The sequence below is a fragment of the Cricetulus griseus genome, chromosome 4 (assembly GCF_003668045.3).
Source record: "Cricetulus griseus strain 17A/GY chromosome 4, alternate assembly CriGri-PICRH-1.0, whole genome shotgun sequence".
Classification (NCBI taxonomy): Eukaryota; Metazoa; Chordata; class Mammalia; order Rodentia; family Cricetidae; genus Cricetulus; species Cricetulus griseus.
Window position 1 is genome coordinate 121,257,399 of NC_048597.1, and position 21,594 is coordinate 121,278,992.

Genomic DNA, 21,594 nt, shown 5'->3' on the forward strand with positions numbered 1-21,594 from the left:
AACAGCAAGACCAGCCACTTCCTGTCACTGTTCCCACCACTGTCAGCAAATGAAAACCCTTCCTCTTGACCCTTCAGAACTGTGAGCTGATATGATTTCCTTAAAGAGTGCCCCCTGAAGACATAGGTATTTCACCAGTCACACAAATGGACCATACAGTCACACAGACAAAATTCACTCTTGACTCATTTTTTTCTCTTTATTTATTTATTTATTTATTTATTTATTTATTTAAATTTTGTGTGTATATTTTTTATTTAAATTCTTTAATTATTTACATATCCATCCCCCCATTCCCTTGCCCTCCCATCCTCCCACGTTCCCCACCAACCCCCCTAACCCATCCCCCAACTCCTCCCCAGGATTAATGAGGTCCTCCACCAGGAACCTTCAAAGTCTGTCATATCATTTAGGGGAGGGCCCAGGCCCTCCTTGCTGTACCTGGGCTGCTATAGTATCCCTCCATAGAGAATGGGCTCCCAAAGTCCATTTGTGCTCTAGGATTAAAGACTGACTCCATTGTTAGAGGTCCCATAGACTGTCTTGGCCTCCTGTCTGGCACCCACATTCAGAGGGCTTGGTTCAGTCCAATGCTGTTTCTGCAGCTTTATGACTAGGGTCTCCATGCTCTCACTAGGTCAAATCAACTGTTTCTGTGGGTTTCTGCAGCACCATCTTGGCTCCTTTGCTCATCCCTCCTCTCTCTCCACAATTGGATTCCAGTGGTATGGTTCAGTGCTTAGCTGTGGGTGCCTGTTTCTGCTTCGGACAGCTACTGGATAAAGGGTCTAGGAAAAGTAACCAAGGTAGACACCAATTTCATTATAGGGGAAGGGCATCAATGGCATTTTCTCCACCACTGCTTGGATTCTTAGTTGGGGTCATCCCTGTGGATCCCCTAACATTTCCCCTGTGCCAGACCTCTCTCCAAACCTGTCTAGACTATACTTTCAGAGATTATTTCTATAGTTCGTCACTCTTGACTCTTAATTGTACAGCCAAGAGTGAAAGTTGGTGGACTGCAGTATAGAGCAGGCTTACTGGCTCACAGCCATTCACAACTACATGCATTTCCTCTCTAAAGAGCACCCAACTCCCAGCCCAAAGCACTGTTGTCTGGCCATGAACTTGACAAAGTTCTGTTCATTCATTAATTCAGTTCACTGTCACTCTAATTCATGCACTAGAAAATTAAAACAATGAACTCACTTTCTATCCAGTTCTTTATAGACTTCTGAGAAAATGGTCCTCCAGACAATTGTCTCACAATAAGTGTGCTGCCACACAGTAGCATGTTTGATTCGATTCTGTAACCTTTAAAAAAGAAAAAAGAGAGACAGGAAAATAGAAAATGAATTGCTAATTTCCATGCTATGTATTTTAAAGTTATACTTTCTATTTAAGCTTAAATCATTTTATGGGATGTGTTATTTTTAAGCACCTATGTATAACTAAAGCAATTAAAATAGATAAATTTTTAAGAGATAGGGTCTCACTATGGTCCTGACTGGCCTAGAACTCACTGTGTAGACCAGACTGACCTTGAAGTCATAGAAATTGGCCCCCCTCAGCCTCCCAAGTACTAGGATTGAAGGTGTGCCAACACAATGGCTGGTGGAAACACACCTCTGGGTGTGTCTGACTCTGCAGAGGAAATGCAGGAGACAGTCTCTGCATGGGCCAAAGTCACAGGCTGAATGAAAAAGAGAAAGTAAGGTAAGAATCATCTTCCACTGGGCAGTGGTGGCACTCACCTTTAATCCCAGCACTCAGGAGGCAGAGGCAGGCAGATGTGCGTGAGTTTGAGACTAGCCTGGTCTATAAGAGCTAGTTCCAGGACATCCTCCAAAGCCTCAGAGAAACTCTGTCTCCAAAACCCCAAACAGACAAACAAAAAATCATCTTTCATCTCCCCTGATCCTCCACTGCCAGTGCAGAGTGCAAAGCTACCATGTGCTCCTGTGACCCTGTACTCTCCACTTTGATGGACAGCATCATCAACAACTGTGAGGACAAACAAGCCTCTTTTTCCTTAAATTATTTCTTGACAGATTTTGTCACAGACAGAAAAGGTCACTAACACAGGATGCAGCTTCTCTGACTTCTAAAGCCTCCTTTCTTCTCAGAGCCTGCTGACCTACTGTGATGTTGTGATATTGCTTATGATCTAATGAAGCAACTAGGGATCAGAATGCAAAGCTAGCCACAGCCATAAAGCTGAACAGTGGTGGCACACATCTTTAATCCCAGGACTCAGGAGACAGATGCAAATAGATCTGTGTGAGTTCAAGACCACCCTAGACTACACAAGACTAAATCAGTCTAAATGAGTAACAGAGCTCATGCCTTTAATCCCAGCACAAGGGAGATATAAAAGGAAGAAGCAAAGGGTCTCATGGAGATTTACTTTCCAGACAGGGAGAGCATTTGTCTCTGAGGATTCATGGAGACAGGATTGCCATTTCAGTTTGGTAGAGGAAAGAGCTAGTAGCTAGCTGCTTTGCTATTCTGATCTTCAGCTTGAACCCCAAAATCTATCTCTGGGTTTTTATTAATTGTGTTACAGTGATGTCTTAAGATCTGCCTATCTTTTGGCTTTTCTGGAAGCAGTAACGTTGCTCAAAACACCAGTATCTCTTTCCTAAATGCAGGTTTATCTTCAGCTTTGGAATTAGGTTTGGTTCACCCTTCAACACATTACAGTCGAGTTATTTGGCCCTGAAGGAACCCTCCACTGCACTGACCTCTGTGCAAGCACAGGAGCTCTAACTCTCGTGCCCTTAGAGCTCACACATTTCAATCCATGGTCCCCAGTGTATGGCACCATTTGGGGAGGTGTGGAGCATGGCTATATCATGAGGATGGTTGGGACTTTGAAGTTTATAGTGTCTCTACTTTCTATTGAAACTGTTTTTCCCAGCTCACCAGTACAAGAACAAGCCACATCACCATCCCCCCTCTCTCTCTCACACACACACCACACATACACTCACCCACTCACACACACACTCACTCACACACACACCACAGACATACACACACCACACACGTAGCACACACACATGCAGACTCACGCAACACACACAGAGATACATTCACACCACACACTGACATACACAGACACACACATACACCACAGACATACACAGACCACACAAATCACACATGCTACACACTGACACACACAGACACACACACACACACACACACACACACACACACACACCACACATATACACACAACATGCATACACACATACCACACATACATACCACCACACACAGACACACACACCACACATACCACACACACACACACACACACACACACACACACACACACACACACCAATACACACATACCACCACCACCACCGCCACCACCACCACCACCACCAACACCACAGGCAGAACTTCCCAGCCACCCTGCCTTCCTCATGACTGTACCTTCTAATCTGACAGACTGTACCTTCTAATCTGAAAGCCCTATAAATTTCCTTTTTGCATTGTTGCCCCTGTCACATGGGCAAGAAAAGCAACTAATACATTTCACTGAAGTTCATCTTCACCAGCCTACATGGCATGCAGCAGGCGGTGAGAAGACTTGATTGACTGTTATCACTATCTTGAGGCTTGTAGTTTCAGAACAAGGAGATCCGAGTTTCCATTTGGCATGGGGTTTTCCAGTTAAATAGTTAGTCTTGGACTTATGCTTGCAGGACTCAGTTAGTAACACTGATATCATTAACCCTTCAGTGTTCAGAGCAGAGGCCTCTGTGAACTTCTCACACAACCCCTCCCCCAAATGGCTCTAGGCAGGAAACTGGTTTTCCAAGACAATCCTGGGGACTTGGATAATCAGGAGGTATGTCAGGACTTTGGTACACAGGGTTCTAGCAAGATGAGGCCAGTGTTGGGGACCTTACCTCAATGCCCAACTTAATCCTGCATGAGTTAGTACACTGTCCATGTAACCACTCATATACTTTCTGTTTCATATAGATCCAGGATTGTGTATTTTATATATTTTGTAGGCATAATCTTCATAAAAACCCCAAACCAGGCCAATACATTTCCATATTATCATTGACAAGTAGAAGTCTCAGCAAGGTTTGGCAATTTAAGGGAGATAGCAAACTTTCAATTACAGGCCTCAGGTAAAACTGACCCCAAACTTTTGTGTCATTAACTTCCACACTGTGACCTGAAAATTCCATAGCTCCTGATACTAATAGAGAGTGGAAGACCTCACTGCAACTTCTAGGAAGGAAGGGGAATGGTTTACCTGCTAGAAGCCTCAAGGAAAGAATAATGAGGCAGGAGCTGAAGAAGCAAACAGCAGAGCCCCTTGAGGGAAGATGTCATTCCTGCTGTTATGGAAGAGAAAGGCAAACTACCCAGGGACTGCAAACATTCCCATCACAGCTAGGTGCTGAGGGGAGTAGGGGCAGGGGAGAAGGGGATGCTATTCAATTAACTCCTTAGTCGCTGATGCAGTTTCTCCTGTGCACCAAACTAGGAATGTGCCCAGGGATCAGGTTCCATGAAGGCTGCCTCAACTAATGACAGTAGATTTTCTGTGAGTGTGCAGGCTAGCCTGTCCTTTCCCCAAATGCCTGGGGTTGTGGGCAGCTAAAGGACCCCAGGCAAAGTTGTCGACTGAAAGTGATCCAGCCTCCCTTTCGCATGGAAGCACTTTGTGTTAAACAGTAAGGCCATTTGTTATTCCTGTCACTCGAAAGTCACTAAATCCCTTCCTTAGAAGTCCAGGGATTAAGGCACAGGCTCGGTTGAGCAACTGAGAACTGTTTTGTCTCTGTGCCTTTGGTGGGACAACTGGGGAAAGGGTTTCATTTCTGGGGAGTCCATAAGGAAAAAGGGGTTGTTTGGAACTGATTGCTTACTAGGGGAAGGCAGGGTATACAGACCTCAGAAGAATGCAAAAAGGCCTTACTTTGAGCAGGCAGCATTCCCCACCCTTTTCTCCCCCTTCCTGACACACGGTGCAGATTGATTCTCTCTCAAACTCAGAACCTGGCCAGTGAGGCTATCGTGTTCTCTGCCGTGTCTTGTCCCCACGAGGTCCCCTTTCTCCTGTGGACCCTCCTTAGCTTCCCACTGCCTTCCATGAATTCCCAGCAAGCTGATTTTCCTTGAAGCACTTACAAAGCTGGATTCCCATCTGAGGGACCTGGACTCTTGGAGTCTCAGTAGAATTTCTAACCCACCACATTTCCTGCAGTGGTTTGAGACCAGCCAGTGACCTCCTTACTCCTTTTCTTTCACTAATCTCTGCCTGGCTCTCCACATGACTTCAGAAATTTGACTCAGCTCAGTCTTTCTCTGTGTTGCTCTAGATTACGTCATTGGTGTTAACTGAAAGAGAACAGTTCTGTCTAAGGGCCCACATTATAGACCAGAAATGCGTGAGGTGCTTAAGAATCTCACGAGAAAATTAGAAATGCAGAAGTCTTTGATCTACATAAAATGCTGAAAGAATGTTCTGAGAATAAAGTTTCAAAGATACTCCTTAGGCCGTCTTAGGCCAGGGTTTGGGAACCACAGCACCAGGCTGGGGCCTGGAGATTGTCTCACTCGCCATTAGTCTGCTTATCTTGGGAAAGGCACAATTCTGCACAGGAGAAATCCTGCACAGCTAACTCAGCTAACTTGAGTCAAAGGATTGTACTTCCCTAAGAAACCTGGCTCAAGGTCAATTGATTTCCTTCATTCCCTCTTCAATTTAGAAATCTCACACCAGGGCCATAGCCTGTATGTACTCTTTGCTATATCAAATGTTCCATCTTTAATTCTACAATCACAAAATGGTTCTTCCTAACCCTCCAGCTTTGCTCAACAGACTTTTCCGCAGCGATTCCGCAGTGGTTCAGGCTAATGCAGGCTGGATCGAACCCCTCTAGAATCCATCATTCCATCTGTAAGTAGAAAGGGCTATCTATTAGTCTACACATCTGGAACTGGGCCTCACAGATTTGCTTCCATGCAAACAACCTGAAAGTTGACTTTGCAATAACCTTTACTGGTCTCATTCATACTCAAGAACACCTGCCTCCATTTTTCCATTGGGTACCAAAGACTTTTTCCTGGACCCTGGCCTATCCTTGTTGTGTTTTTTTCCATTTTATATTACTGATCCAGACCATATAACAGTTTCTTCAAAGTGAGTGGCTTCTATTTCACAAGGCAAGCATAATTTCAATGGGTAGAAATTCTGGGAAAGAAAGAGTATCTCAGTTGGGAACAGAGTGAATTAGACGTTATGAGAGCTGTGCAAGAATGAAGTGGGCTAGGGTAAGGAGCAGTGCTATAATGTATCTTGGACAACTTAATAAAAGTGAAACTATGGACTATTTATTCTGAATTAAAAATGAAATTGCATCAGCTTTATGGAGTCCCATGGAAAGATAAGAACACATATGTGCACTAGAGTGTATGCATATACAGTGCAAGTACCTCTCTTGCCACATAACTACCCCATCAATAATAAGGAGACACTAGTAAATAAATGAACAAGGTTGTTTATCTGTTAAATATTCATATCTGAAGACATAGTTTCAGCTTGTTAAGTATATTCATTGATAGTTTCTATTTCAGTGTGTTTTAAAAGCAAAGATCATAATGCTGTGCCATTATTAAAATAGATTAGAAGATGCATGCGCTGTCTACTTTTATGTCAGTTTGACACGAGTTAGCATCAAGTAGGAAGAGGAACCCTTCCCAACTGAGAAAATGGCTTACTAGATTGGCCTGAGGGAGATTATGTGGGACATTTTCTTGTTTGATGACTGAATAGGCCCAGCCTATGTTAGAGGGTGCCACCCTGGACTGGTGGTGGTCCTGGGTACTATAAGAAAGCAGGCTGAGAAAGCTATGGGGAACGCGCCAGTTAGCAGCACCTTTCAGAGGCTTCTTCTTCTCTTCCTGTCTCCAGGTTCCTGCCTTGAGTTTCTAACCTGACTTCCTTCAGTAATGAGTTGTGACCTGAAATAAACCAGTTTCTCCCAAGTTGCTTTTGGTCACATCAATAGAAACCTTAACTAAGCCAGTGAAGGTGTCAATAATTGTTGGAGACTGAAAAGTACTTGGTAAGTACTGGCAATATCCCCAGCACAGGATGTGGGCCCTAGACTGTAGTAATAGTCACTGCTGGAATGAAGCACCAAGTCTACCTGAAAGACACCAGGCACCTTACTATCCTATCAGCTTGATTAAACCTTAGGCAGGGTTCTTCCTGACTGTGGGCTCTTGACCACTGTCTCTTAGACCATTAACTTTAGAAAACATCTAGTTGTGTTTTCTGCCCTTTGAGCTGTGCATCGTCTCCCAGTATCTTGCCTTTGTTATAACTTAGAGATGTCTTTCCCAAAGACCTGAAAGTTGAAAACAGTCATCAAAACAGGATTCCTATTTTCCCTGTGTATATGTAGGAACCCATCTCCAGTAAGCAAACTCAAAGAGAGGGCCTGGTCACAGTGACAACCTCGTGTCAGTGTCTTCAGTGATTTCCCACTCACACATCCCGTTTATTGGAGTCCATTTACCTCCCCATTGCACTCGTTTTGATCACCCCTGCAACAGTTAAACACCATAAAGTGTTCCTCCATGTTCAACACTCCATTTGCTTTTTTGTTTTATTTTGTATAAGAGAGTCCTTAGTAAATACTCTCTACTTATATAGTGATCTCCCTCTAGTGTATAAGTGCTTAATTTAACAAAATGAATCAAGCGTACCTGCCCACCACTCTAGTTTCCCAAAGAAACATTCTTCCTGAAATCACATTTCACTTCCATGGTTCACCACTGGTCCTTCCCCTACCCCGATACTGGGTTCTTGTCTCCTTGTGGATCTGGTGCTCTCAGCACTCATTCCTTCTGATCCATTCTTCCAGAAAAAAATGGCATTTGCCTTGGAATTAGTCTATACAAGATTTCCCCCAGGGCTGTTACACACACACACACATACACACCATGTACTTGTGTACACATCAAGGCAGTACTTGAAATTAGATGCAGCTGTTTGCAGTCAAAGATTGATGCTGTATAAGATGCTTTCATTAAGCGGTGACTGGATTATGGTAAACTCTACCCTGTCATTGGCAGAAATGATGCCAAGCAGCAAGAACGGCCCATTTGGTAGAAATTGAAATGTATTATACAATGCAGTCCCAAACTTCTTGCTGTGTACATAATCCAGTGGGGCCAGCTGTCTAACTGGTGGGCACTATCTTAGCCTCCTGTGCAGCTGGTTTGTTGGTCTTGACAGATACTCACTGAAGGGTTATGAACTCAAGGCTGCCACACAGTTCTCTTCCTCTTAAACCTGTTCTTTCACCAAATTTTCAGCCCCACTGGCTTTACCTGTGCCTTCAGGATAGAAGAACAATACAGAAAGGCTTTTGGGGTTGGTTTAACAATTTGTTGAGAGAAATCTGGGTTCCAGCATGGTCTCAGAGCAGAGAATCTCCCACCAACATGGACTATTCATTTCCAAACTGGCACAGCAGGAGAAAAAAAAAAAAAAAAAAAAAAAAAAAACTTCTATATGCTCCAACCTTCTGCATAATTAAAGAAATACTGTGGTCATCTGACATTGGATCTACAATATAGATACAATAAAAACAAGCAGCTCGGCCCACCTCTACTAAACAGAACTTGAAAAGAATCAAGAAATTCATTTGAGGGCCTGCTGATTGAGGGCATACTGTGTGCCAGCCTGCTTATTCCGGCTACTGCATCCATCCCATGTTTTCTCCAGAGGCGCTGCATCTTGGAGGATCCTGGGCTATTTTGTTTGCAAAGTGAATTCTGTCAGCCTTTCTGAGGAGGAAGGAGACTGGATCATTTTTACAGGATGAAGTGAAGTGACTGAACATAAATGCTGCCTGAAGGCAAATCAATAGAGTGGCTCAGCTCCCATCCTCTTCACGTTCCCTGAGCATACAAACCAGGGAAACTGAATATTTGGTGCACTTCACACTTTCATCAAAACACCTTCCAGGACTTTCTTCACAGGTTCACTGTCTAGGGGAGGCTTCAGTGGGTGGGCACATGGGTGGCTGTTGAAGGGGGAAAACACAGCCGTTGATGCTTCCTTACTGGCTTAGTAACTTAAATATTGAGGTAAACTCAAGATTCTTTAGGGGCAAAACAATGAGGAGGAAGAAGCATAATATTTTACTCACTGGCTATGGCAAATGATGAAAACATGGATTGGCTTAACCTTAAAACTAATTAAGTGTAGATGTTTATATGTAATGATTTGAGAGGGAAAAACTTTAATTTGGGTAATTACTTTTGGTTCTGTAGAAATACCTCTTGGGATTCTTCTTGACACTGGCCTAATGATTTGTTGCTTAGGTATTTTAAAAACATGCACACACATACACACAAACCCCACCCCACACAATTACATTCCTTCATGCATGGGTGCACACACATGTGCACAGACACATACATAGGTACCCCACACCCCACATACACCCTCTGCCACATACACCCACACATACACCCCATGTATCCCACACACACACCATACACTCATATACCTCACACATACATGTACATACACCCCACATACACACCATACACTCATACACACACCCCCACATACACACCACAACTCACACACAAACACCACAGACTCACACACACACACTCACGTACACACACACACACACACACACACACACACACTCACGTGCACACACACACACACACACACACACACACTCGCACACCCCACGTACACCCCCCCCATTAGGGGGCTTGCTGGCCCACCATCCTAAACACACACACACACAAACACAGAGAGAGACACACACACAGAGACACCCACACAGACACACACACTCACAGTTTCAGGGAAGATGAAACAATGTTGCTTATGAAACAGTTACTAACTTCAACAGCACAGTCATAGTGGCAGCAAGTCACATTCAGTAACACAATGTAAAGAACAGACAAATTTATTCACCCATCCTCTCTGGAGGAGGGCACAATCACCTTACGTTTAAAGTTTCTACAATTCAAAGGGCCTCGATTTTCACTGTGCTCTCTATTCCCATGAGTCAAATGAGACAACAGCAATTTATAAAAATTTCATAAAATGAGAGCAAATATGAAGAACAAATTTCTAATAGTGAAATAGTTCCAATATTTTGTATGAAAGCCATCTGCCTTTTGGCAGCATCAGATGTTCCTGGAACCAGTCTGTAAAAGAAGGCAGTGATCCGTAGGTACTTTTATTACCTCTGGGTGTGCAAATGCATTCACTAGCTAAACTTTGAGATGCAAAGGAGTGAGCGCAAAGTCTCATGTGGTGTTTAGTGGGCTGAAACCTTGACAGTCAGTCAGGGTTTCAGGGCTGAAGCCTGACAAGTCAGGTCAGCTAAGGGTGGACTCTAAGGAGGGGCAGAGTCTAATAAAATACTGGCTGTTTTGTATCTGAGAAAAAAACATACAATACACATGTGTGTAATATGCCAATTCATGATGCATGAGTTAGGAGCTGGGAGTAGGTAAGCCTATAACACAACTGCTTGAGGAGGTGAGTGATGATTAATGCAATAGGGAAGGCAAAATATGAATACTGAGAGCCATGATGTAAAGATGTATGTTATTATCAGTTAAAGAAACACTAAACTTGGATGCACAGTTATTATTACTTCTATTATAGCTGATGCATGCTAGTTTGAATTATGTTCTTAAAAAATTCATTTACTCTACAAACATACATACTCCTTGGTTATAAATTGTCTCAATTAATAAAAGAAAATAAAATCACTGATTCCATGTAGGGTAGTGTGATGGAGAGTGTTGATTGATTGACAGCTTGACAGGATCTGAAATCATCTAGGATACAGGGGTCCAGACACACCTGTGAGGACTATTTAGACTCCTCTGGGTACCCATTGTCTGAGTACAACTTGAGGATTATCTTTCTGGGGTTAAAGGCATTGCCATAACCCCCCAGCTAGAATTGTGTTTATTATGTTAACTGGGATAACTTGCCCCAATGACAGCTGCTAACATTCCCTGGGCTTGGATCCTGGACTGGCTGTGAGTATCCATGGTCCTCTGCTTCCTGACTGTAACACAATGTGAACAACTGCCCTGCCGAAGTGTCCTCTCATGACAGACTCTACCTCCAGCTATAAACTAAGAAAATCCTTCCACACACTGCTTCTATCGGGATGTTACATCCCAGCATTGAGAAAAATAACAAAGATCAGTATTCAGGGAAGGCTTCTCTGATATGATGTTTGGTCAAAATCTGAACAATTAAACATGAAGACACAGAGAGTCATGAAGCAACTTCCAGGTAGTTGTTAGGGAACTATGTCTGGAAGATGGGAGCATGTGTTGTTTGTTGTCCAATGAAGGCATTGGAGATGTTAATGCAGGCCCCCGACTATCTTATTTCCCACTATGTGGTCTGCACTCCAAATGACAGTTTAATTTTCTTTTAGTTTTAAATATTCTGCAGAGTCACATTTCTTTTCAATAATGTATGCTTTGTAGTGCAACATGTGTTATACATTTGACAGTATTTCCTCCTGTCCTGGACAATGCCAAGGAGGTCCAAGAGTGATTTTAAAGAGCTGACTTTTGAACTAAACCTTCCTGTTGGATACCTGTAACTACTGGGTATCTGTTGCAAAGCATGAGGAACATAGCAGTTCTCTGAACGGTGGCATGTTGTACCATGGTGCCTGCCTGCAGCTCTGCAGTCAGGATGTTCTGGGAAGGCATGAAGGAAATGGGAGGTGGTACAGAAACCTTTAGGGGATATGTCACAGTTGCAGTTTGGTACTTCATTAAAAATCAATTATGAGTTCTAAGTGCATCCAATTCCAAGCAATAATAATAATTGCCATCAGATTGGACTAGGGGAGGCATGACAAGCATTTCCAGTGACTTTAATTATTTGAGTGATGTGATTTTTCAGCTAGAACTCCAAAATCAGTTTTAAAAATGGCTCATCCAGATAGATGAGGTCAGCCCCATTTCTTCCTTCATTGTTTTGGAAAATAAAGATATATAAACTATGAACTGGCTGACATCATTTTTTCCTGACCTTGGGCAAGGAGTGAATTCCAATGAATCTGGAAATTAGTTTAGATGGGTAGAAAGGGTGCCCAAGAGGCCAAAGCCTCATGTGGCCTGCACTGCACCCCATTAGATGTTAATGGTAGCTTTATACTATTTATTCCTGTGACCCTGATGCCCCCCAAGTGCTCAAATGACATCACAAAGCACTGTGCTGCTGTAACCCTGCCTCTCCACCAATGACACAAGTCAACTGTTTCCATCACTGACCCAGCCTCTAAGACTTTGTGGGCGGCTATCAATGCTCATGATGATCTGAGCTTATACCCGAAGCCTTTAAAAACAACACCTACATCTGTATCCAGGGCAGAGTGACTCGCTGAAACTCCAGTTCTTTCTCTCCTTACTAATTAATTTCACCATAGGCTACAAGCAAAGCAAACTGCTCAGACAATTTACCAAGGTGGCCGTGTTCTGCCTTCAGATTTCCTGTGTAAATTTAATCACTGGCATTTTCTTCATCACCCTAGTGGCAACGGAAAGGTTGAACCAGCCCCTAGAGATATGTTTCCTTTTATGACCTAATTATGGATCCATGTCTGTTTGTTTGTTTTGTTTTTAATGAAATGGAAAGGAGGTACACGGAAGGAGGGAGAAAGAAACCTTAATATTTAGTTGTATTTCCTATGTGAGGGGTTTGCCTGAATGTATGCACCACATGCATGCCTGGAGCCTGTAGAGGCCAGAAGTGGCCATTTTATCGTGGAGTTGGAGTTAGAGACAGTTGTGATCTGCTATGTGTGCATGCTGGGAACCTGACCCAGGCCCTCTGTAGGAGCAGTAAGAGTTCTTGCCTGCTGAACCATCTCTCTAGGCTTTAGACTTATTTTCTGTTTTTGTTTTTGTTTTTTTGAGACAAAGTTTTTCTATGTAGTTCTGGCTGTTCTGGAACTCTCTCTGTAAACCAGGCTGGCCTGGTACTCAGATATCTGCTAGCCTCTGCTTTCAGAGTGCTGGGATTAAAGGAATATGCTACCACACCCTGCTCCTTAGGTTCATTTTTTTCTGAACCACATCCCTTAGACACAGGACCCAGATCCTGCCATTCCTCATCATCTTACACTGTCCCGTTTACTTCTGTCACTCTTAGAAATTACAAACTCCAAGCAAACACAAGGACAATGTGCCTCATACATTCCTTCTGCCCAGAACAGCTGGTCCTCAATCCAGGGACAGCACTCTGGCCACCATTTCTGAGGCTTTTCTGATGCTCCAAATGAACCATATTCCCTCTTTCCAGGTGCCCATAGAACCTTCTCCATTCATCTCAGTGCTAATTAACTTTTCAGTATGAAGTTCCTGTGACTGCTGCTATAAATTACCACCAACTGGGTGTATTAAGACAACGGACATTTATTTTCTCACAGAACTGAAGACAAATATCCAATTTCAGTGCTACAAGGTGAAAATCATGATGGTCTAGGGGGTCAAATTCCTTACAGAGTTTCTGGGACAGAATGTATTCTTGTTCCTCCTGACTTCTGTTGGCTGCCAGCATTCCTTGGCTGGTAGCTCTATCATTCCAGTCTACACCTGTGGTCAGAACACTTCTCCCTCTTTCTAAGGATAGCAACTCATTCTTTATCCTATTCCAAGGTTAATATCTCCCTTGCTTGAGATACATGAGAACATTTAGGGACCTCCAGCATGAGCTCCTTATCCCAAGAAAAAGTGCAACCCCCAAAGGCTCTGCCACACAAGCTGTCACTTAACACTGACATTGCTTTGAAGGCCAGTGTTTAGATTAACACACACACACACACACACACACACACACACACACACACACACACACATCATTTATATGCTTGTTCAAATACCCAGACAGGGACTGGGAGTTATTTGAAGACAAGATCCTAACCTAAGAAAAATCACAAGGATTATGCAGAGTGTTTAACAGCAGGTCCTATATGTATGGTCATCATCTTGAACAGGTGCTGTATATGTAGCCACAGTCTAGAGTAGGTCCTGGTGATGCTTCTATAAGAGGGGTAAGCTTCCGGGGAGGGCTCTATGTCTTAGGGTAGCTGTTCCCTCTTTAAAGAAGGCCTGGAGCCACTTGGAGCTGTCTGAAGAAGCAGCTGGGCATTTGGAAAGATCCTGGGCAATGCCTTCTTACTCTCATCTGAAAGGTTATTATGGAGAGATTTAGGGCACAAAGACCTAGGTGGGACTAGAGAAGATAGCTGAGGGGTTAAGTACACTTGCTGCTCTTGCAGGTTAGTTGAATCTGATTTCCTTGACTCATTTACATTCAACTAATGTACTGAGAAAAAAAGTGAAGCCCAGATGCTGAGGAGCCCACCCTTTGATGCTGACCATTATATGTAAATGAAAACCTGCCAATCTGTTTTGTAGGGAAAAATAGCTTCCTTTTTTTTTGTTTTTTTTTTTGTTTGTTTTTTTGTTTTTTTCGAGACAGGCTTTCACTGTGGCTTTGGAGCCTATCCTGGCACTTGCTCTGTAGACCAGGCTGGCCTCAAACTCACAGAGATCTGCCTGCCTCTGCCTTCCGAGTGCTGGGATTTAAGGTGTGCGCCACCAACACCCTGCTAAAACTATACTTCTTAAAGGTAAAATTATTTAATGACATAGGTGTTTGGATTTCTACATATCAGAGTATTAAAGTGGGTATAAAACAACTACAGAGGATGGAGCAGTGGCTTTTGGCCCCTAATGGGCTGGTATATATAGGGTGCCGTTGCAGTGACTGTTGGTCTGGTTGCAAGTGAGAACTATTTGTTCAGAGGGCCCAGTAGATGCTCTCATATCTTGAGATGGCTAACAGACAAGGGGGTGGGGCTATTCCCTACATCCCTCTAAGCAAATGAAATCTATTGAGGGGTACATGCATATTTTATGGGTGAGTAGTGTGTGCATCTATGAATGTTTGCGAACAAGTGTGGGCACTTACACATGGAGGCCTGAGGTTGGTCTCGAGTGTCTTCCTTTCATATTTTGAGGCTGGGCCTTTCACTGAACCCAAAGCTCACCATTTTGGCTAGTCGGGCTAGCTAGCTCTCTCTAGGAAATGTGCTTCCTTCTGCTCACTGGGATTCCCCAGACAGGCCCACATACCCACCAGCTTTTTCTGTGGTGTGCAGGTTCTGGGGTTCTGAACTCCATTCCTCATATTTTAATGACATGTGCTTTAACCCACTGAGTGATGTCTTTTACCCCAAAGAGAGGATTTATTTTTTTTTACTTGATTGTTATGTTACCCAAACACAGGGAACTAGAAGATCACATTAGAGATGAGATTTTATAGGTTTGTGTTCCAAAAAATTAAAGATAGGGAAAGCTGATAAAAGTAGCAGTGATACCTCACCTTCCAGTTAATGGCAAGATATTTTGCTCTCCATGTGGTGTCCTTTAGATTTTAGAAGCACTTACAGGGATTTAATTATTTCTTATAATAGCCTATACACAATACCCTTGTGGCAGTTCACTCTGGCCAATTCCACCACAAGCTGGTCTGTGATCACCCTTCCTAGTTTGCAAATTTCTGTCCTGGAAATTATTTCTAAGACAGTCTGTCAACACATGGACTCCAGAAGCCCTCATAGACTTTCCCAGTTTGAAGTTGTATGAAGCTGAGGTAGTTGATCCAGGGACTATAAAACTGAATGTCTGTGGTGTAACTGGATTTTGCATCTACTGGGCAATTGCTTCAAAGTTAGGGCTTTAGAGAGAACAATGGGGTTCAGGCCTTGACAGTAGTGTCTCAGAGTATCTTCATAATGACTTTGTACTCTTCATAAATACATGGAACCTTCAATAGGATATTCATAATCAAAGGCTGTCCATGTATGGGCTGTGTAAGAATAGCATCCACTGAGTAGAACCCGTATGTCAGGCACTGTGCTAAGTGCTTTGCATGCATCACCTCCTTCAGTCCTTACCCCAACCTTCTGTGTTGTATTGTTAGCATCCCTAAGAGAAAACACATTTAGGATGGTTAAGTGAGTTGCCCTGAGTAACAGAGTGGATAAATGGCAGAGGAGAGATTTGACCCTTTGATGTCAGAACCTTCAGCATGCAGGTCCATGTAAGAAGATCCTAAAGCTCTGGGGTCAAAGAGACTCATGCTGAGGGTCCTCAAGCAAGGTGCACATAAGTTTGCAAGCAAAGGTTGGACCCCAAAGGCCAGTTTCTGAAAACCCCAATGTAAGTGCTTGATAGAGTGGCAGCCTTCAATGGGGTGTTTTCTAGGACTAACTACTAAAAGCTCCAATCAAAAATCATCAAATTAAAAACAAAACAGTCCCATAGTTTACATGAATTATATAGTCAAAGCCACATGACCCATGACCATGGCTTGCTTTATAGTTTTGCAGGCATATGTAGGAGACTAAGATACTTAGTAGTCTTCCACATGTGACAGGTTGGCAAAAGCCAGCCCATTGTGTGCCTGCAAGTCCATAGCTCACCTCTACACACTTCCTCAAAGAGGAGTAGGGGCATTTTCCCCCATACTGGAGATCAAACTAGGGGCTTCTGTGGTATATGCGGGTTTCCAGAATTGGTCTTTTCTACTATTTGGGAGATTGCTTGCCTGTTTCTAATGCAATGTACATGTAATGTCAGTGTGGCAACAATTTACTAGCAAAGCTATAAGCTATTGTCCAGTGACAAGGGCTTTAATTTTTATGGTCTTTCTGTCTAAAGTACTCTTGCATTATTGTTTGAATATAATGTCTTCTCGGCTCATATGTTTTATTACTTGGTTCCCAGTTAGTGGTGCTGATAGGAACATAAGCTCACTGGTAGACACAAGTCTCCAGAGACAGAACTTGGGGACTATAGTTCGACTCAGTTTACAGGCCCATTTTCTGCTTCCTGTCCCACAAAGATGTGTGGAGCCTCTGCCACACACAGACCCTGTCTCTCTGCCAGGCCTTCCCTGTCAGGATGAATTGATAATGCTGAGATCTGTGTGAGAATACATCTTTCCTCTCTCAGATTGCCTTCTCTTGGGTATTTTCCTCTCTCAGATTGCCTTCTATTGGGTATTGGCCCAATAAATAGGAAAGTAGATGAAGAGCCTTGAGTTTCTCAGTGACTTGCTCTAGATTCTGTATTACAAAAATAATTGTCTCCATACTTGGTAGTAACTTGGCCATTTGTTGCCTTTCTTAGCTATTTTTATTCCTCTTTGTACTGTGTTGATTTTGTAGATGTAGCAGCTGTATTTAGCAGTGAATTTGATTGTTGGACCCAGCCATTCTTAGACCATATCTGTCTTCAATAGTATCTGTTGGACCCAGCCATTCCTAGACCACATCTGTTTCAATAGTATTCCAGCACTAAGCACAGTGATGAGTATGTTGCTCTCTTCCCTGCCCACACTCCTTCTCTGTTCCCCTCCATTCCCTTTCTCCCACTTTCCTTCTCTCCTCCCTCCCTTCCCTATCCTTCTCTCCCCATACCCTTTCTTCTTCTTCACTTCCTTTCCCTCTATCCCTGTAACTACCCTAACTTATTCCAGGAGATAGTAGTATCAATAATAGTTGGTAAAAATCTAGTGTTCCTCATCTTTAGCATTTCTATCTAAGAAAATCTGATTAACACTACTTGATTTCCACCTAAATGGCCCCACAAAGAACCTCGAATAGACAACATGATTTCTTTTCAGTTAAATGACTATTTTCCTACAAAGTAGGAAATAATGTAGTCATTTCATTTGACTTCCCATAAACCAAACATGTCCAAAGCCACATTTTGGTATTAAATACATTGTCAGTAGGGTTACTACCCCAATTCTTTTCCTATGTGTGTGTGTCTCAATCCCTTTGGAGAACAGTCATAATTCTGTGAATATTTCTATCCTAGAACTCTCTATATAAACTTGAACTTATCTTTTATGAATTAGTATACATATACCTCAGTAGACAGTAAGCACATGGGGGCAGAAATTGTATTTCACTTTTCATACCCTCATTATGACTGTAATAAAGAAATGTTATTTACCTATATAATAGACACATTAAATCTGAATTAAGTTAGATTTAAATAAACCTTATTCCTTTCTCCTTTCTGACAAGTTAATTTGTAACTTCATGAATGGCAAAGGCATTTTGAAGAAAAGGAAGAAGCAAGACTGCACCACAAACATTCAGCCACATCCCGTGTAACTAATAAACTCTGCTATAACCACTGCTCACACTCAGCCCATTCTTTAGGATTCCTCTGTGTATGGGAATGGTATCACCACTTCAGCACAACAGTTATTTCACTTCTTTGGTTGTTTGAATGAGAATAGCCCCAATAGGTTCATATGTTTGAATATTCAGTCCTCAGTTGATGGAACTGTTTAGGAAGGATTAGGAGATGTGGTCTTGTTGGAGCAAGTATGTCACTTTAAGGTTTCCAAAGTCCATACCATGACTCTTGGCTGTCTCAAGATATGAGTTCTGAACTACTGCTCCAGTGTTACAGATGCCTGCCTGCTGCCTTGCTCCCTGTTATGATGGTCATGCACTCACCCTCTGAAACTGTAAGCTCCAATGAACTTTCTTCTATAAACTGTGTTAGTTACGTTGTCTGTTCACAACAATCTAAAAGTAACTAAGACACCTTCTTTCTGTATTTGCTACTTTTGACTTCTAAACCCGGGTTCTGAAAGCATATCAAATTAGCAGCTTTCCTGGTTTAGCACAGAAGTTCTATCTTCCAGGAAATCTCCAAGCTTCAGACAGACTAGGGTAGTTGGTCATACTGATAATCAATTTACTGTTGAAGTCACAATGAACTAAATCACCATTTTCACAAATTCTGCTTATTAATGACTATAAAGACTACCTGTAATGTGTGTGACTTCCCTGGTATCCTACAGTCATGCATGTGGGAAACACTGACAAACATCATGTATCTACTATAATCCTGATATCCAGATGTATCTTTTACTGAGGCCAAGTCTGTAGGGTTTTTGTTTTATTATTCTGTTGTTTTTATTTTGGTAGTGGTGGTGGTAGTGTTTTTATCTAGGCATAATATATAGACTTGAAATTACCCTTCTGATAGGACATCTTATTATATGGAATGAGAGAAACCAACAAATCAAATATTGAGTGAGCACTATCAAGACAAAATGAACTAAATAAAATCTTTGTAACATTATAAGAGGTTTTTATGCGCCATGGGCTATATCTCTTAGACTCATACTAGCACCCCACCCCTCTCATGCTGTGTGATTTGTTGAACAATCTTTTAGATTCAAAGGAGCCACCTGTTGAGGTGACCTGGGGCAGTTGGATCATTCTCTTGCAATAAACCTATCAGAGGTCAATCTTTCTCCCAAAACTTCACACTCACAGATGCTTCTTTCACAGAAGTTTTTCGTGACAACTGCCATCCAAAGCAAGCATTGTCAGTTGAAGACTTTGTTTTTCTACCTGAGTATACCAGTAGATAGGCATTCTATGACATTCCTCATAAGCTAATAGGACTCACAAATATGTTAAACTACTATCATTCAAGCTGCTAAGTAGACACCATGTACCAGAATTAGGCAGGATATTAGTTAAAATGCCTTAAGTCTTTAGTCCTGTGTTAATCACACGGCTAAGGCTATGATAAATACCTGAAAAAAACAAGGGAGAAGGGTCTTATTTTTGTCTCAGGATTGCAAAGACTTCTTTCTGTCTCTGTCTGTCCCACATACTACTTCTATGCCAGCTCTTGTTTCCCTCTGTCTTCTCATAAAGTACACAGTTGGTATGAGCTTGCTAAGTATTTTTAACACTTAATGTCCATATACTGTAAATTTGCAATAAAGTGTGACTCAACTTATACTTACAGGCAGAGCATCAGTGGAGATGTCCTGGGAACAGAAGACATTAGTGGTCTTCTAGCCTTAGCTTCCAGCTGACAATGTGCTGGCTGTGTCACAAGCCTGTTTTCCTTTAGGCCCTAAAGTTGAGAGCAAAGGGAAACAAGGGAGATCCATTCAACACGAAAGAATAGCCTTGCTCCAACAGTGTCCTCAGAGCATGATTCAACTCAATATCCACCCTCCCTCCAAATAAAGTATATGGAAACAAGCTGAAAGGTGATCCTTTTCTAGCTTGGCATTTATTGGCTTCTTTTCTTGAACAAATGTGCAAAACTGTCTTACTAACCACTATTGCCATTTGCATTTTGAAAAGGGTCAGATAAGAAATTTTTAAACTTTAATAATCAACTTCAGAGAGCTAATGCAAATCTCTATGATGGAAGAATTGATTGTCACCACAGAGATTGCAAATGAACATCAGCTATAATTTATTCAAGAATAACAGACACCTACAATTCATTCTGTATTTCTCCTGTCCTTTACATTCCAGTATCTCTGACAGGATCTAGGCACTGAAGTCTTTTGACATCACAGACCACAAGGCTCATCTGGCTCCAACAAGCAAAAGTAGGCTTGTAGTAAGGCCCCCTCCCTCCATGCATAGAGCCCCATTGATCCTTCCAGCTGACATAGGGACAAGAAATGAACATGTCTTCACCACCAGCCAAGTGTAGAAGCATTCTTCCTGGAGGGCTGCTTAACTCTTTCTAACCCACCAACTTTTGTGGACTGAATTCTTGACTCTATCCAAAACTCATATGATGAAAGCCCTATCCCATAATGTCATGGCATTTGAAGAAAAAGGCTTTGGGAAGAAAATAGGATTCTTTTAGGCTGTAATACTAGGCTTCCAGGAAAGAATTAGAATTTTATAAAAAGAGAGAAGGCAAGACAGAGAAAGAAGAAGAAATGTCCTCTCTCTCCACATGCACGCACAGAATAAAAGCCCAGTGAGGACTAGAGAAGGTGACCACCAACAAGTCAGGGTCTTGTACTTTAGAGGCTCTGAACTATGAGGAATGCATTTCTGTTATTTAAAGCAGATGGTATCTGGTATTTTGTTACAGCAACTCAACTGAGACATAAATTCCTTTCTGAAATCTCATCCTTTAAACAGAAGACCTACTTTCAGGATTGGTTCTTATTTCACATTTTAAAACCATGGCTTCCATAAAAACAAGATGTCTGAAAATACTGTTTGAATCAATCCATTTTATCATATAAGTTTTGATCACCAAATGAATTAGGTTGAAAAAATCAGAAATATTGCCTGGTACTTTCCCCCAAACTCATGTTTTGAGGATTAAAATAATATTTTCACATAGTATATTTTAATCATGTTCTTTTCCCTCCCCCAACTCTTCCCAAATCCTCCCTGTCTCACTATCCACCCTGCTTCATGCTTTTCCTCTCTCTCAAAACAAATAAACTACAAACAAAACCAATAATACAAAAAATATCAAAGCAAAAGGCATGTGCACACACACACACACACACACACACACACACACACACACACACACACTACCCATGGAGTCTGTTTTATGTTGGACAACTACTCCTGTAAATGGGACCTGTCCTGGAGTTTCCTTTCCCAGCAGGTATCAATTGCATATACTTTCTTGATCAGG

General features: G+C 42.2%; 1 long non-coding RNA gene across 1 annotated transcript; it reads right to left on the minus strand.

The window, feature by feature from the left end:
• Nucleotides 1-730: 730 nt before the first annotated feature.
• LOC118238668 lies at nucleotides 731-20,041 on the minus strand. The gene is made up of 3 exons (XR_004769553.1): nucleotides 19,928-20,041; nucleotides 1,210-1,314; nucleotides 731-788 (listed from the first exon to the last, which is right to left on the minus strand). It is a non-coding gene; the product is annotated as an uncharacterized LOC118238668 (long non-coding RNA).
• Between the last annotated feature and the right edge of the window lie 1,553 nt (nucleotides 20,042-21,594).